Here is a 17,427-nt window from a genome sequence, read left to right on the forward strand (position 1 = left end):
TAAGGCCTCACTAAGTTGCTGAGGCTGGCTTTGAACTCGAAATCCTCCTGCCTCAGCCTCACAAGATGCTGAGATTACAGGCATGTGCCACCATGCCAGGCTTAGTTTTATCCTTATACAGAAATTAAAAAGAAAGTGCAGAGATTTCCCAGGTAGCCTCAACCTGGTTTCTTACCTTGTTATGACTTAGGTGAGCTGTCTCTAAAGTGTTAACATCTTAGACCATTTGTCATGAAGAAAAAATAATGGTATGTTAACATTAACTGAAGTCACATATCCTTTGGATTCTCAGTTCTGTGTCTTCCTGTTCTAGGATTCCATCTAGGAGCCAACATGACATCCAGTCATCATGTCTCCATAGACTTCTCTTGGGGTGACAGTTTCTATGAACTTCCTTGTTCTGATGACCTTGAGAGCATTGAGGACAACTTGTCAGGTATTTTTATAATTTTTTTTGAATTTTCCTTTTTTTTTATATTTAAACTGGGGCTGTGGGTCTGGGGGAGGCAGGTCACAGAGGTGAAGAGCTGCTCTGTCATCTCTTGTCCTTATTGTCATATTAGTATTGACTGTGCTCACCTGGCTGAGGCAGTGCCTTTCAGATTTCCTTGTGTTTCTCATATTTAGTCTGGGGCTATTGGACTGGGGGAAGGTGGTCACTGAGATGAAAAGCAGCTCTATCATCTGATGCCCTCAAGGTGAAATGGTAGTATTGATTGTGCTCACCTGCTTGAGGAAGGGCCTTTCAGGTTTCTTACTGTGAAGTTACTCTTTTTTTGCATGTCCACATTGTCTGTTCTTCTGGAGGAAGTCATAATGCAGAGCCCATGCTTAGAGATCAGAGAGTTAGCTCTACCTCCTTGATGACTGTGTCTCTCTCAATTATATGGAATTATTCTGCACAAGAGGTTTCTACTCAACCTCATTTGTTTGTGTATTCAGTCATTTATATATATCAGTCATCTGGATAGTTTCCTTAAGCTGTTTTTTGTTCTCCCCCCCCCTTTTAAATACTACTTTGCTGCTCAATTCATCCCTAGTTTAACCATTGGGAATTCTTTCTATTGGAGATCTTTCCATTATCTCCTGTTGTCCTTTAACATATTTTCTGGTTTTGTCCACTTAGGTAGGATGGACTGCACTACCCAGAATTATCAATGGCCCACAGCTCTCAGAGACCTCTGTGGTCAGGGCTGACTGAGTAGAACTGACTACAATACTCAGAATTCCCTGAGGCTCCGAGCTCTAAGTAGTCACTGTACAGTTGAACATAGCACCAGGCTATAATACCCATGATCCTTAGAGGCTTGCAGCTCCCAGAATCCACTGTAGTGATGGCTGCATTGGCAGAACACCAGAATACACTGTCCAGAATCCCTAGGGATGCCTGAGTGACTGTGTAGCCTGCAATTTCTAGAGACCTCTGCAATGGGGGCTGCATTGCAGAAGACTAGATTACACTGCCCAGAATCCTGGGTGGGTGTATGAGGGTTAAAGTGCTACTTGAATACTCCATAGGCTTCTGGAGTGAGTGCTGAATGGTCAGAATCCCATACTACACTGTTCAGAATCACTAGGGGTTCCTGAGTAGCTGCAGCTCACAGAGACCTCTGCAGCTTGGCTGTATTGTAGAATTCAAGACTGCACTACCCAGAATCCTGGGGGTATGAGGGTAAATGTGCATCTTGCAGCCCCTAGGCTTCTGGGATGAGGGCTGCATGGGTAGAACACCAGAGTCCACTGCCAGGGTCCTCCAGGGTGCCTGGGCTAGCACATGGCATGCAACTTCCATGGTCCTGAAGGGCAAAGACTGTGTGAGCAGAGCACCAGACTACACTGTCTAGAATCCCTGAGAACCCTGAATCTGTGTAGCCTGAAGCTCCCAGAGGCATCTATGGTGAGAGCTGGACAGGCAGGACAGACTGAATGACCTAGAATGCTCTCAGAGGCTACTGGGAATTTGGTCTGAGCTCAGGTTCTTCTAGCCTCTTTCAGTTGTCATCCTGGGCTGGAAATTATCAGATTTTCTTAAAATTCCTGATTCTAAAATGACCCTGGATAAGTCATTCTGTATCAAAGACTACATGTCCCAGAAGCCTTTGTGGTGGTCTCTGCCCTTGGGCGCCTGAGTGAGGGTCTAGACTCCCTGTGGAAGCCTCCCTCTGTGCCTCTGCCCACCTGCCTCAGGCTGCTGCAGCCCTTGGCCTAGTGGAGTGCAGGGAGGGGGTCTCCTGGACTCCATTCTCCTCTCCTGAGATTCCACTCCTCATGGTGCCACAGCAAGACCTAGTTACAGCAGTGGGAACCGATTTTATTCAGTAACTGCTGAGGTTGGAGGAAGGTGCTGACATTCACCAGGGAGCTGGGAGAGGCCCCGCCTCTGAGCCGTGAGCAGCTGGTGCACGTGGCCAAAGGGGCTTGGTCAAGAAGGGGCAGGGCCTCACCGCCATCTTTAATGCTGCCTCCCTGAAAGTGAGAAGCTGACTTCCCCCTCAGGACCAACCTGGGAGAGCCCCAGCTCACTGGAGTGTTGGGTTACTCCACGGAGAGGGGCAGAGCTCCCTTCTCAAAGCAGATTGTGAGAGAGACTCAGGTTGGGGACTCTCGTGGGTCATGCCTCCAGGGACTCCTGGAGCTCTCTTCTCCTTAGAGCAGCCTCTGCGGACCTTTGGTTTTCAGACTTCGTGAGTCATGGCTCTAGGAATGCCTGGGGTTCCTTTGTCTTCAGATCAGCCTGAGGGGGACGCCTGTATTGGGGACCCTCATGTGGCATGTTTCTAGGGTTTCCTGAGGGAGATGCCAGGGTTGGAGACCCTCACAGGTCATGTCTCTAAGTAGGCCCGGGGTTCCCTTCTCCTCAGAGCGTCTGGAGGAGACGCCAGTGTGGGGACTCTCTTAGGTCACGTCTCTGGGGATTCCCGGGGTTCCCTTCTCTTCAGAGCAGCCTGAGGGAGATGCCTGGTGTGGGGCAGCCCTATTTTGTATTATAGAGACAGGGTTTCACTGAGTTGCTTCATGCCTGTTTTTGCTGAGGCTGGTTTTGAACTCAAGATCCTTCTACCTCAGCCTTCTGAGCTGCTTAGGTTTAAATATATTACTTCTAACAAAGCCAGAATTTATTAAAAATACATCTCCTGTATTTTTAATAATGAACCACATTTTTTCTTTAATCTTTGCTTAGTTTTGTTTAAATTTTTTTTTTAGTTATAGAAGGGCACAATACATTTATTTTATTTATTTTTATGTGGTTCTGAGGATCAAACCCAGTGCCTCACACATGCTAGGCAAGCATTCTACCACTGAGCTACCACTGCTACACATTTTTGTTTTGGTGGAGAGTTTAATTAGCAAGAAGCCACCCCTCCAGGACCCTCCTGCTAAGGCTTCCCCCTCCAGACTCTGCCTCTTTCTCCAGACCCCACCCATATTCTTTGGCCCTGCCTGTCTTCCTGAACCACCTTCCCCCTCCTTCCTACCCTGCCTCTCCTCTATGTCTTCCTCACGTTCTAGGGCCTGTCCCTCCCTCAGGTCCCACCCATCTGCCAAGCCCTGCCCCCTTGTGACTCATTCTCCCCCTCCTTCAGACCCTGACTCTCCTCCAGACCTTTTCCTTCTTCCTGTCCTGGTCCTCCTGCAGACCTCACCTTCCTCTATTTCTTTCTTTTAAAATTTTTGTTTTGCACATGGACACAATGCCTTTATTTTGTTTATTTATTTTTATGTGGTGCTAAGGTTTGAACCCAGTGCCTCACACATGCTAGGCAAGTGCTCTACCATGGAGCCATAACTCCAGCCCAATCCTCCTCCTCTTTAAGACCCTGCCTCTTCTCCAGACCCCACCCATCTTCCAGGCCCCCTGGTCCTTCTGACCTTCCCTCCCACTCCTCCAGACTCTGCCCCTGCTAGTCTAGGATGAGCAGCTTCCTGGCTGCTGTGCTAATTGGCAGTATATTTGTAATGGTGCACAAATAACGACCGTTGTATAAACACATTGTGCATTGGATGAATTATCTTTTCTGTATCAGAATTCGATATACCATAAAATAACTTTAGAAAAGTCACCTTTCTCTTTTTATTTTCTCTATAGATCATGAACATTTGAAATAAAATCAGAATTTGTTAAAGGGCAGATGACAGCCAGCCTTGAGCCCTGATGATCCCAGGATCCCATCCAGTAGGAGAACTCTAAGTAGCAATCCAAGGTTTTGTATGCTAATTGATTCATTTTCTTATTTTAGAGTTATTTTGCTATGTAATTCCCCATGGCCAGGTCTCCAGTTCTGTGCAGTAGGTTTTTCAAATTCAATTTTTGATTAATATTCTTTCAGTTGTCTACAGAATTTTTTTTTTTAAAGAGAGAGGGAGAGAGAGAGGGAGGGAGGAAGAGAGAGAGAGAGAGAGAGAGAGAGACTAATATACTATCTGCCCAGTGAATTCCAGTAATAATAAAATCTCCACAGAGAAGCACATAAACTTAATATAAGAGCTGTTTTGTGTCTTTTCATGATCATATGATATCTATAATATGCAATCTAAAAGTAACAGTAGCTGACTTTGATTTTTAATATTTATGTAATATGCATACTGTAGCATCCTAAAGTACTATATCAGCTGCCCTTTGGTCTTTAATACTTATATTATATCCATACTATAGCACATAAATCCAATATAATATCTGAATTTTGGTCTTTACTATTAATATCCATATTATACCATCTAAAAGTAATAAAATAGGTGCCCTGTCACCTATAAATGTCATATGATAGCCATACTATAGCATCTAATACTAATATAATAGCTGCCCTGTAGCTTTTGGCTTTAGTTTAATATCAATACTTTAGCCTCTGAAACTAACAGAATAGCTGTCCTGTTGCCTTTTAATACTAATTTTATTCATATTTAGCATTATTATACTCTCCATGTAGTCTTTTATTCTAATATTATATTCATACTATAGATCTAAAATGAATAAAATAGCTTCCTTTTGGCCTTCAAGAGTAATATGATATGCACTATGGTGTCTAGAAAATATTATAATAGCTTCCCTGTGGTCTTTAATACTAATGATATCCATGCTATAGTACCTAAGACTAATAGGTGCCTGTTGTGTTTAATATTAAAGATGTCCATATTATACCTTCTAAAAACTAATATAATAGCTGCTCTGTGACCTGTAATATTAACATAATATCCATACTGTAGCATCTAAAACTAACATAATAGCTGCCTGGTAGCCTTTAATATTGAGATAAAAACTGTGGCCTCTGAAATTAATGTAATAGCTGTCAAGTGATGTTTTAATACTGATAGTGCATACATACTATAGCACCAAAACTGATAATAAAGCAGCCCTCTAGAATTTCATAGTAATACAATAATTATAACAGAATATAAAACTTTAATATTAATAAAATATACTGTTGATCTAAATCTGATGAAATGGCTGCCTGTAATCTATAATAGCCATATATATCCACACCAAAGCTTCTAAAACTAGAGTGCCCTGTGGCCTTTAATGCTAATAGGTATTCATACTACAGTATTTAAAGCTGATACAATAGCTGAATTGTGGTCTTCCATATCAATGCAATGTCAATATTATAGCATATTGAACTAATTTAGTAGCTTCCCTATGACATTTATATGCCAATATAGTATCTAACCTGTTCACTTTAATACTAACATATTTGTACTGTAGCCTCTGAAACTGATATAATAGCTAATTTATCATCTAAAACTAATATAGTAGCTGCCCTATAACTTTGAAACTATTACAATTTTTATAGTATAGCATCAAAATTAATATAATAGCCTCCCAGTGGCTTTTATATTAATATGATATCTGTGCTACAGTATATCCAGTACCAATAAAATAGTGGCACTGTGGCGTTAAATACCAATATGATATCCATGCTACTGCAACTCAAGCTATCATAATAGATGATCTGTGTCCTTTAATCTTACTATAATATCCATATAATAGCATATATTACATAATATATGATTTCTGGCTTTAAATATTAATATTATAATATAGCATCTTCATTTAATAGTACATATGTCCTGTGTCCTTAGGACAAATATTATATCCATAATGTTGGATTTAAAACTAGTATAATAGATACCTTGTGGACTCTAATACTAATATGCTATCCATATTGTAGCTCCTAAACTTAATATAGTAGCTGCTTGGGCCCTTTAATATGATATGTAATATGTTAAACATATTATGCTCTTTAAAACTAAAGTAATAACTGCTCTGTGGCCTTTAGTGCTAATATAATATTTATAATATACCATGAAAAAGTAATGTAATAACTTCCTTGTGTCATTTAATATTGATAGTATAGCATCCAAAACTAATATGATATCTGCCCTCAAGACTTTAATATCATAATATTCATACTGTGACCTCTAAATTTAATACAATATCTGTCTTGTGGCCTTTATTACTGGTTTGTTATTCATACTATAGCATGGAAAACTGATTAAATAACTGTTCTGTGACCTTGAATATTAATATTATTTCCATATTATAGCAAAAAATGATATCGGAGGTCTTTATTACCAATAGATTCAAACTATAATATCTATAACAAGTAAGTAGGTGTGCAATAAAATTTAATACTAAGTAACATCCATGCTAAAGCATGTTAAACTTAATAGCTCCCCTGTAGCTTTTGATACTAATATTATAGCCTCCAAAACTGATGTAATAGATGTCCTGTGGCCTTTAATATTAATGTTATATCATTCCTATAACCTGTGAGGCCAATTTAATAAGCTTCTTATAAAATTTAATATTTATTTAATATCCATATTATAAATCTAAAACTGATAAATAGGTGCTCCATGTAAAACTGGTAAATAGGTCCTATAGAATTAATATGATATTGTATCACCTTAAACTAATATAATGTCAGCTTTGTGGCCATTAAACTAATATGATATTTATAGGATAGCATTAAAATCAATAGACTGGAGTGTTTAATTCTAATATGATATTCATATTGGAACATCTAAAACTGATGCAATAGTTGCCCTGTGGCCTTTGATATTCATATAATATCCATCCTATAGTATCTAAAGCTAATAAAATATATTAGCTACCCTGTGGCCTTTAATATTAATACAATATCCATACTGCAGTATTTAAAATAATAGATGCACTGTGGCCTTAATACCAAATAATTGGTTTGGATATGTTTCATGTGTGAAACAATGTAATGAAGTTTAAAGGTGAAATGATGGGTTATGAGAGCCTTAACCCAAATTAGTAATCCTCTGACAGGAATTAACTGAGTGGAAACTGCAGGTGGATAGTGTGTAGCTGGAGGAGGTGGGTCATTGAGGCTGTGCCTTTGGGGTACATATTTGGTGAGCTGAGCTTATGTTCTCTGCTTCCTGATCACCACTTTCCTTCACCACACTCTTCTGCCCCACCTTAAGCCCCAAGGAATAGAGTTGGCCATCTATTGGCTGAGATCTCTGAAACTGTGAGCCCCTAAATGAACTTTTCCTCCTTTAAAATTGTTCTTGTCAGGTCCTTTGGTTAAAGCAGCAAAAAAGATGACTGAAACAATAAGATACATGTCATAGATCTAAAATAAATACAATAGTTGCCTTGATGTCTTTAATACTAATATGATATTAAGAGTGTAACATCTAAAACTGATATATAATAGTTTCTCTGTGACATTTAATGTTAATATAATATTCATGCCATAACATCCAAAACTAACATTATAGCCTCCCTATAGCCTTTTATACTAAAGTACTATCCATACTATAGCATTTCAAGCTAATATAATATCTTTTCTGTAGCCATAAAGCTAATGTAATACATACTATTGCATCTAAAATTGATATAATAGCTGCTCTGTATCCTTTAATATCAATAGAGATCCTTATTATAGCATCTTAACTTGATATAATAATTACTCTTTGGCCTTAATATTTATATGATACCCATAATAGCATCTAAAACTGATAAAATATTAGCCCTGTGGTCCTTATAGGTAATATACCCAAACTATATCTTCTAAAACTAATATAATTGCTAGACTGTGGCATTTAACATTAATATTTTATCCATATTATGCCCTCGAAAAGTAATAAAATAGCCCCCTTGTCATTTTAAGTAAAATATCCATATGATAGCAATAAACCCTATAATATAGCATATCCATATGATAGCATATAAAGTTAACATAATAGCTGACCTCTGGCATTTGATAGTAATCTGTTGGGCTGGGGATGTGGCTCAAGCGGTAATGTGCTCACTTGGCATGCTTGATATGGAACTACAGATCTTGTTTGCCCAGCTGGATTTTGGTCTTGTTTTGGTCCCATCTCTTCTTTCTATGCCCCTGTTTATCACTTGTAGAATGGAAATGTTTAATCTATGCCATTATATATTGAATTATGTAGCTTGCTTTGATTTTTATGGGATCTCATGCTGAGATTTTCTTAAGTTTCAGAAGAGGTTTTGGACTTAGACTTTTGGGGAATACTGGAACTGTTAAGAACATGTGGACTCCTGGATATGAACTCAATGTATTTTGCATCATGAGATGGACATGATTTTTGGGGCCAAGGGCACAATGTTATGGTTTATATATGAAGTGTTACTCTAAAGCTCATGCATGAGAAAAGGCAAGAAAGATTTAAAGGTGAAATTATTTGGTTATGAGAGCCTTAACCTAGTGAGGGCATTAATTCACTGATAGTGTTTAACTGGATGGTAACTGTAGGAAGGTAGTGTGTAGCTGGAGAAGGTGGGTCACTGGGGACATTTCTTTGGAGGGTATATTTGTCTCTGGTGAGCAGAACTCTCTATCTGCTTCCTCTTTGCCATGTCTTGATTTGCTTCCTACCTCTATATCATTTTGGCAAGAGCCGTGGAGTTGGTCTTCTACAGACTGAGACCTGGAAAATATAAGTGTCAAATAAAATTTTCATTCTCTAAAAATTGTTCTTATCAGGAATTTTAGACACAATGGCAGAAAAAGCTTACTAAAACAATACTGTACTATCTAGAAATAATATAATAGTGGCCCTTTGGCTTCTTATATCAATAATATAACATCTAAATTTAATAGTTACCCTGTGGTGTTTAATCATATTATGATATAAGTATTATAGCATCCAAAACTAAGGTAATACCTTCAATGGCTTTTAATACTACTATGATATCCATAATATTGCAACTAAAACTAATATTATAGCTTCCCTGTGGCCTTTAATATTAATGTAATATCAATAATATCGTCACAGGGTAGCTATTATATTAGCTTTATAGATAACTGTATGGATGTTAATTTAAATGTAAGGAAAATAAAAAGAGACAGAGAGAGAAGATGCAGAGTCAGAATGACAGAATGGCAGAATGGTCAAGCTGCCAGCTTTATTTATATCAATAGGTTGCATTTGGTCATTGGAATCAGTAATATACTATTGTTTATTGTGTCATTTGGAAGGTTATAGAGTTAGCAACCTTATGCAGCTTATTCCTTAGTTACATTCTATAGTTACAATATGCAATGTTAGAAGCTTTGTGTAGCTATCAAAAAAGTTTTTTATTTACAGTTACTGTTAGGTGGGCAGGTCCAGGAGCATAGGAACTTGGGGAAACATTTTTATTGTATAACAAGAGTGTTTCTTTATTCCCAGGAGCTGTGTGCCTGTGATCAAGGTCAAAGCCAATAAGACTCTAGCACAAAGCCTTCTAATGCAAGGCATTGCTACAGCAGGTAGGCATCCCTTGTCTTTGCACAGAAGTTTTCCTAGTATCCAGGCATTTCTCATCTTGGCACAGAAACTTCCTAGCCACCAAGCATGCCACATTTATGAAGCCATCAGAGACCCCAGTCCCAAACACAGAACATTTGTGGGCCAAAGGGAAGCTTTAAGGCCAAAGGAAAGCTGTTATATCAGTTTTACATGCTATAATGTGGATATAATATTAGTTTTAAAACTGAAGAGCTGCCTGTGACCTTTTAATACAAACATGTCATCCATACTATGAACTTGTAATGGATGTAATAACTCCCCTGTGAACTTTATAACTAATATGGTATCCATATTATGGCATCAGAAATTGACATAGTAGCTGAAATGTGTGATTTAGTATTATATCCATATGTGGACCTAAAACTAATAACATACCTTTCCTGTGGCCTTTAATATTAATACAATGTCCATATTATAGCATCTGAAACTAATATAATAGCTGTCTTGTGGCTTTTAGTACTAATATGATATCCATATTATAACATTTGCCAAGGTCCCTTAATATTAATATGATATTGTTAAGCTAGCACCTAAAACTAATAAAATATTTGCCCGTGGGCTTTAATACTCTTTAAAAATTTAATATATTTAAATATATATTAAATATATATATTCATATATACCATCTAAAAACAATATAATAGCTTCTCTATGGCCTTAAATATTAATATAATATTCATACTGTGACATATAAAAGTAATATAATAGCTACACTGAATTTTTTTAAAATATTGTTTTAGTTGTATATGGAAACAATACCTTTTATTTTTTTTAATGTGATGCTGAGGATTGAACTCAGTGCCTCACATGTGCTAGGCAGGCACTCTACAAATGAGCCATAACCCCAGCCCAACTACCCTGTGACTTTTAATAATAATATAACATCCATAGAGTAACCCATAAAACTAATATTGTAAATTCCCTGTATATTATATTAATATAATTATTTTATTATCATTATATTATTATTAATTATTAATATGACATCCTTGATATAGTATCTAAAACTGAAGATCTCTTCTATGGCCTTTACTATAGATATTAAAAGTGGCATAAGGGCTAGGGATGTGGATCAAGTGGTAGTGCGCATGCCTGGCATGCGTGCGGCCTGGGTTCGATCCTCAGCACCACATACAAAGATGTTGTGTCCACCGATAACTAAAAAATAAATACTAAAAAATTCTCTCTCTCTCTCTCTCTCTCTCTCTCTCTCTCTCTCTCTCTCTCTCTCTCTCTCTCCTCTTTCACTGTCTCTTAAAAAAAAACATAAAGATTAGAGTATAAAGATAAGATTCTGATGGATCAAAACATGGGATGATGGGCTCTATTTTAGCTAAAATATGCAAACATATGTTGAATAACAAGAACAGTAAATTTCTGAGGTTGTGCATCAGGACTAGTTAGTGGCACAGCTCTCTGTAACACTAAACAAGCTAATCAATCAACAGAATCCAAGCTCAGGATGCATTTGCAACCTGAGGAAAGATAGGAAATTAAAATTGGGTCGGGGGTATGAAGCTGTAGCATAATATCCTCTAAGTTAATCAAAGGTGGGTCACAGGGGCCCTAATGGCAGCCACCTCCAGGTTCTCCCCTAGATGTAGTTCTGTGGGGATCCTGGAGTTGCCTCCATGTTTGTCTGTTGTTCCCCAGGAAGCTCCTATGAACAAAGATGCAGGCCTGGGTTGTTGTGCTTGCATTTTTCTGAGCTTACCACCCACATCCAGAACTTTTTAATCTCTTTCCATAGGCAGCAATTGCATTCTGAGCCTGAGTTTATCAGCTGCATTTACAGGTGTTTCTATTCAGAATTCACTTTTCCCCCTGTGAGGTGTGCAAAGGTAAAGGCAGTCCAGGGTCCAGACCAGAGTAGAGACCTGGGGGAACTCAGAGACACCAGGGCCTCCATGGTGTGGATTCATAGCAGTTATGCTATTTGTTCACCCATTGAAGCACATCCTGATTGCTTAAGGTATTTGGGGCATTGTGGATAGAACTGCTATATGTAATTGCCTTCTGTTATCTAAATATACATTTTTGAGGCAGTTTTCTATATTTTTAGGATTATATGGTGACACCATGTCTAACTTTGGGGAAAATGGCCATTTTTTTTGATAGTGGTGAGCTGTTGTGTGCTGTACCAGCAATGCATAAGAGTTCCTGTGGCTGCTCATCATCCTCATGGTTGATACTGCACTTAGTAAAGACCTTAGCAGCTTAGTAGTTGTGCAGTGCACCTTGGGGTCTTAGTTTGTGCTTTCCTCATGACAGGTGATACTAAGAGTCATTTCTATGCTTCTTTGCCATCTTGTATCTTTCTTGTGCATTGTCTGTTTAGATCTTTACTCATTATGTTGTGTTAATGTTGAGTGTCTTACTATATTTTGTACACAAGTTTGTTTTAGACATATACTTTCCAACATTTCTCCCAGTCTTTGACTTGTCTTTTTATTTCCTTAATATGATTTTTTTAACAGAACAGTTTAATACAGTCCACATTATCAGTTTTTTCTTTCAAGGTTTTGTTGTTGTTATTGTTTGTTTGTTTGGTAGCAAGGATTGAACCCAGGGGTGCTTAAAAACTGAGCCACATCCCCAGCTTTCATGGATTTTTTTTGGGGGGGGGGGCTGTATTTAGAACCTCATCATGAAACATGTGGTCATGCACATCTTCTATGGTTTTACAGTTTCCCATTTTAAATGCAAGTCTAGAGAGTATTTTGATAGGTTCCGGCATGTATATGTGTGGCTTCTTGAAGTGTGTCCTATTGCAGTCAGTGCTGTCTAGTCTAGGTTTAAAAACAGCTTTTTGGGAATTTCTGGAATGCACTGAATCTTCAGGTCAGGTTTGAGATAATTTCATCTTAATTATATTGAGACCTGAACAAAGTATGTCTGCATTTACTTATATTTCATTTGATTTTTTTCTAAACATTTCAAGAATTTCTGAAAAAATGATTGTACTTTAAGACTTACATGAAAGTACTTCAAATTTGGGGTCTCTATTTGAAATATTAATGTTTTAAAATTTTTCTTATTCCAGTTTACAAATTTCACTGTTTTCTCTACATGATTGCTAAAATCAATGAAATTTTGTCTATGGGCCATGTATTTTGCTGCTTGTAAAGATTATGATGTACTATTGAAGTAAAGATTATGATGGATTGCAGTACCCTGAATGCTGGGTAATTACAGAATCCTCATTGCAGTTACCAGAGCCTTTTGAAGTGAGGGCAGCATGGGTCAAATGACAAACTGTACTACACATAATTCTTGGGGACCTGCAGCTTGCTGAGACCTCTGCAGAGAGGGCTGTACTGACAAAAAATCAAACTATGCTGCCAATTAATTTAGGGTGCCTGCTCTGCCCAGGTGCCTCTGGGGGTGAGAATTGTAAGGGCAGAATACCAGACTTAAATGCTCAGAATCTCTGGGGATGCCTACATACCCTGGAACCCTGTAAGTCCTAGATGATGATGGTGATGGTTTTGTTGGTAGTGCTCACTTCCTAGAATCTCCAGGGTCCCAGGGAAAGCATGGGGTCTTCAGCTCCTGTGATCCTTAGCAGGAATGTGCAGGGATTAGAGACTGCAGCTACCAGAAGAATCCTATGTGGTGAGTGGGCAAACCACTGAACTGCATTACCCACAATCCTAAGGGGAAACTTTAGTTTCAGAATTTTCTGCAGTGAGTAGGAAAAACACAGGACTAAATTACACACAAATCTCGGTGCCAGCAGCTCTTAGGATCCTCTGTTGTGAGGACTGTTGGACTGAGAACTTAACTACAGTATCCATAGTCCTTGGTGGGGTGTGTTGCCCAGGTGAATATGCAGCCTGCAACTTACAGAGGCCTCCCAAGTTAGAGTTCTGCATTATGCAGGTCAGACTACACTACTTACAATTCCTGGGGACACACTGGTGAGTGTGCTGCCTGCAATTCCAGGAGGCTTCCTCAGTGAGGTCTTCAGTACCAAGGCAAGCATGTGGCCTTCAGTTCTCATGGCCCTGCAGTAGGGGCATGTAGGCAAAACAGTGGACTACCTTATCCAGAATCCTCAGGGGGAATTGCAGTTCCCAGGATCTGCAATAATGAGGGCTTCAGGGTAGGGAGCTGAACTAGACTACCTGGAATTCTTGGAGGTTCCCCGTGTCCATGTGGCCTAGAACTCTCAGAGGCTTCCACAGTGAGGGCTATGGAGGTAGAGGGCAAGACTATACTACCCAGAATCCCTGGGGGCCTGCAACTCCCAGACACCTTCCTTTTGAATACCACCGGGGCAACTTTGTATTGCACTACACAGACTCCTCAGGGGTGTCTAGGTAGGTTTATGCTACACAGATCCCAGAGCTATGATGGGGGTGAAGTCCCCTTAGGTAGAATGGATTGCACCACCCAGAATAATCAATGGCCCACAGCTCTCAGTGACCTCTGTGGTCAGAGCTGACTGAGTAGAACTGAGTATAATACTCAGAATTCCCTGAGGCTCTGAGCTCTAAGTAGTCACTGTACAGTTGAACATAGCACCAGGATATAATACCCATGATCCTTGGGGGCTTGCAGCTTTCAGAATCCACTGTAGTGATGCTGCGTGGGCAGAACACCAGAAAACACTGTCTAGAATCCCTAGAGATGCCTGTGTGACTGTGTAGCCTGCAATTTCTAGAGACCTCTGCAGTGGGGGCTGCATTGTAGAATACCGGATTACACTACCCAGAATCCTGGGTGAGGGTATGAGGTTGAATGTGCTACTTGAAGCCCCCATAGACTTCTGGAGTGAGAGCTGAGTGTGCAGAATTCCAGGCTACACTGTTCAGAATCACTAGGGGTGCCTGAGTAGCCTGCAGCTCACAGAGACCTCTGCAGCTGGGCTGCATTGTAGAATACAAGAATGCACTACCCAGAATCCTGGTAGTATGAGGGTGAATGTGCTACTTGCAACCTCTAGGCTTCTGGGGTGAGGAATGCATGGGTAGAACACCAGAGTCCACTGCCAGGGTTCTCCAGGGAGTCTGGGCCAGCACATGGCACACAGCTTCTATGGTCCTGAAGGGCAAAGACTGTGTGAGCAGAGCATCAGACTACACTGTCCAGAAACCCCGAGAACCCTGAATCTTGTAGCCTGCAGCTCCCAGAGGCATCCATGGTGAGAGCTGGACAGGCAGGACAGACTGAATGATCTAGAATGCAATCATAGGCTGCTGGGAATTTGGTCTGAGCTCATGTTCTTCTACCCTCCTACAGTGATCACCCTGGGCTGGGAATTAACAGATTTTCTTAAAACCCCTGATTCTGAATTGGAGCAGTCCCTGGCTAAGTTACTCTGTCTCAAAGACTACATGTCCCAGAAGCCTCTGAGGTGGTCTGTTTCTGGCCTCTGCCCTTGGGCTGCTGCAGCACTTTGCCTGGTGGAGTGCAGTGAGGGGTCTCCTGGACTCCATTTCTCCTTTTCTGAGATTCCACTCCTCAGGTGCCACAGCCAGACCTAGTTAGAGCAGTGGGAACATATTTTATTCAGTAACTGCTGAGGGTGGAAGAAGGTGCTGACATTCACCAGGGAGCCAGGAAAGGCCCCGCCTCTGAGCTGGGAGGAGCTCCTGCACAGCACATGGCCAAAGGGGTGTGGTCAATAAGGGGCAGGGCCTTGCCACTATCTTTATTGCTGCCTCCTTGAGAGTGAGGAGCTGACTTCCCCCTCAGGACCAACCCGGGTGAGCCCCAGTCCTCGGAGTGTTGGGTCACTCCACAGGGAGTGGCAGAGCTCCGTTCTCAGAGCAGATTGAGAGAGACACCCAGGTTGTGGACTCTCGTGGGTCATGCCTCCAGGGACTCATGGAGCTCCCTTCTCCTCAGAGCAGCCTCAGCATTGATTCTTGGCTTAGGGACTTTCATGAGTTTTGTCTCTAGGGATGCCTGGGGTTTCCTTCTCCTCAGCAGCCTGAGAGAGACACTGGGTGTGGGGACCCTCGTGGGCCACATCTCTAGGGGTGCCTGAGGCTCCCTTCAACTCAGAGTGGCCTGTGGGAGACGCCTGGTGCTGGCATCCTCTTGGGTCATGTCTCTAGGGACGCCCAGGGTTCTGTTCTCCTTAGAGCAGCCTGAGGTAAATGCCTGGTATGGGGACCATTTTGGGTCACATTCTAGGGACACTGGTGGGCTCCCTCATCCTTACAGCAGCTGAAGGAGATGCAAGGTCTGGGGAGCCTCGTGAGTCAGGTCTCTAAGTAGCCCTGGGTTCCCTTCTCCTCAGAGCTGCCTGGAGCCTTGCCAGGGTTGCTGTGCTTGGCCAATGGGGGTATGGCCAACCAGGGGCGGGGCCTCAGCGCCATCTTTAAGGCTGCCTCCTTGAGAGTGAGGAGCTGGCTTTCCCCTCAAGACCAATCCAGGAGAGCCCCAGTCCTCGGAGTGTTGGGTCACTCCACAGGGAGGAGCAGAGCTCCCTTCTCAGAGCAGATTGAGAGAGACACCCAGGTTGGGGACTCTCATGGGTCATGCCTCCAGGGACTCATGGAACTCCCTTCTCCTCAGAGCAGTCTCAGTGGACTCTTGGCTTAGGGACTTTTGTGAGTCATGTCTCTAGGGATGCCTGGGGTTCCATTCTCCTCAGAGCAGTCTGAGGGAGAAGTCTGGTTTGGGGACCCTCATGGGTCACATTGTAGGGACAATGCGGGGAAGCCTCATCCTTACTGCAGCCTGAGGGATATGCCAGGCCTGGAGAACCTCGTGGGTCATGTCTCTAAGTAGCCCTGGGTTCCCTTCTCCTCAGAGCTGCCTGGGGTGGTAGCCAGGGTTGCTGTGCTTGGCCTAAGGGGGAGTGGTCAATCAGGGGTGGGGCCTCACTGCCATCTTTAATGCCACCTTTTTGAAAGTGAGGAGCCTGCTTCCCCCTCAGGACCAACCTGGGAGAGCCCCATTCCTGGGAGTGTTGGGTCACTCCACATGGAGGGACAGAGCTTCCTTCTCAGAGCAGATTGAGAGAGACCCATGTTGGAAACTCTCCTGGGTCATGACTCCAGGGGCTCACAGAGCTCCCTTCTCCTCAGCTGGGACTCTTGGCTTAGGGGTTTTTGTGAGTCATGTCTTAGTGATGCCTGGGGCTCCCTTCTCCTCACATTGGCCTGAGGGAGACACCAGATGTGGGGAGCCTTGTGAATTGCAACTCTATGTAGGCCCTGGGTTTCCTTCTCCTCTGAGTAGCCTGGGGGAGATGCCTGGCTTGGGGACCCTCATGGGTTATATTTTTAGGGAAGCCTGGGGTTTTCTGCTCAGAGCAGCCTGAGGAGATGCGAAACATGGGGACCCTCATGGGTCATGTCTCTAGGGACACCTGTGATTCTCTTTTCCTCAGAGCAGCCTCAGAGAGGTGGCTTAGAAGCTTCTGGCAGCCCTGGCAGCCAGTGAGGGGATGGTGGGAAGCATGAGGAGCAAACCCTGTCCTAGACCTGAGAGCTGAGGACAGCCTTGGCTGTCAGCCCCACTCTGTCCTTCACAATTTCATCCTGGCTCCCTGTGCAGCAGTGACCCTTCCTTAGGCTATGACCCTCGTCATCTTAACATAGTGACTCAGGGTGGTTTCCAGGGAACCTGGCAGGGAGGAAGGAGGAATGTATAGGGAGGGAGGAATGTACAGCCTAA

At 41.8% G+C, this 17,427-nt stretch overlaps 1 long non-coding RNA gene across 1 annotated transcript in view; it reads left to right on the top strand.

Annotated features, from left to right (window-relative positions):
• Positions 1-322: 322 nt before the first annotated feature.
• The window catches only part of LOC144374469 (uncharacterized), a 33,582-nt gene continuing 16,477 nt past the window's right edge, over positions 323-17,427 (top strand). The window contains exons 1-3 of the long non-coding RNA XR_013433854.1: positions 323-436; positions 4,088-4,202; positions 9,673-9,752. This is a non-coding gene — a long non-coding RNA (uncharacterized LOC144374469). The remainder of the gene's footprint in view (positions 437-4,087; positions 4,203-9,672; positions 9,753-17,427) is intronic.

This window comes from Ictidomys tridecemlineatus, unplaced genomic scaffold, assembly GCF_052094955.1.
Source record: "Ictidomys tridecemlineatus isolate mIctTri1 unplaced genomic scaffold, mIctTri1.hap1 Scaffold_704, whole genome shotgun sequence".
Lineage (NCBI taxonomy): Eukaryota > Metazoa > Chordata > Mammalia > Rodentia > Sciuridae > Ictidomys > Ictidomys tridecemlineatus.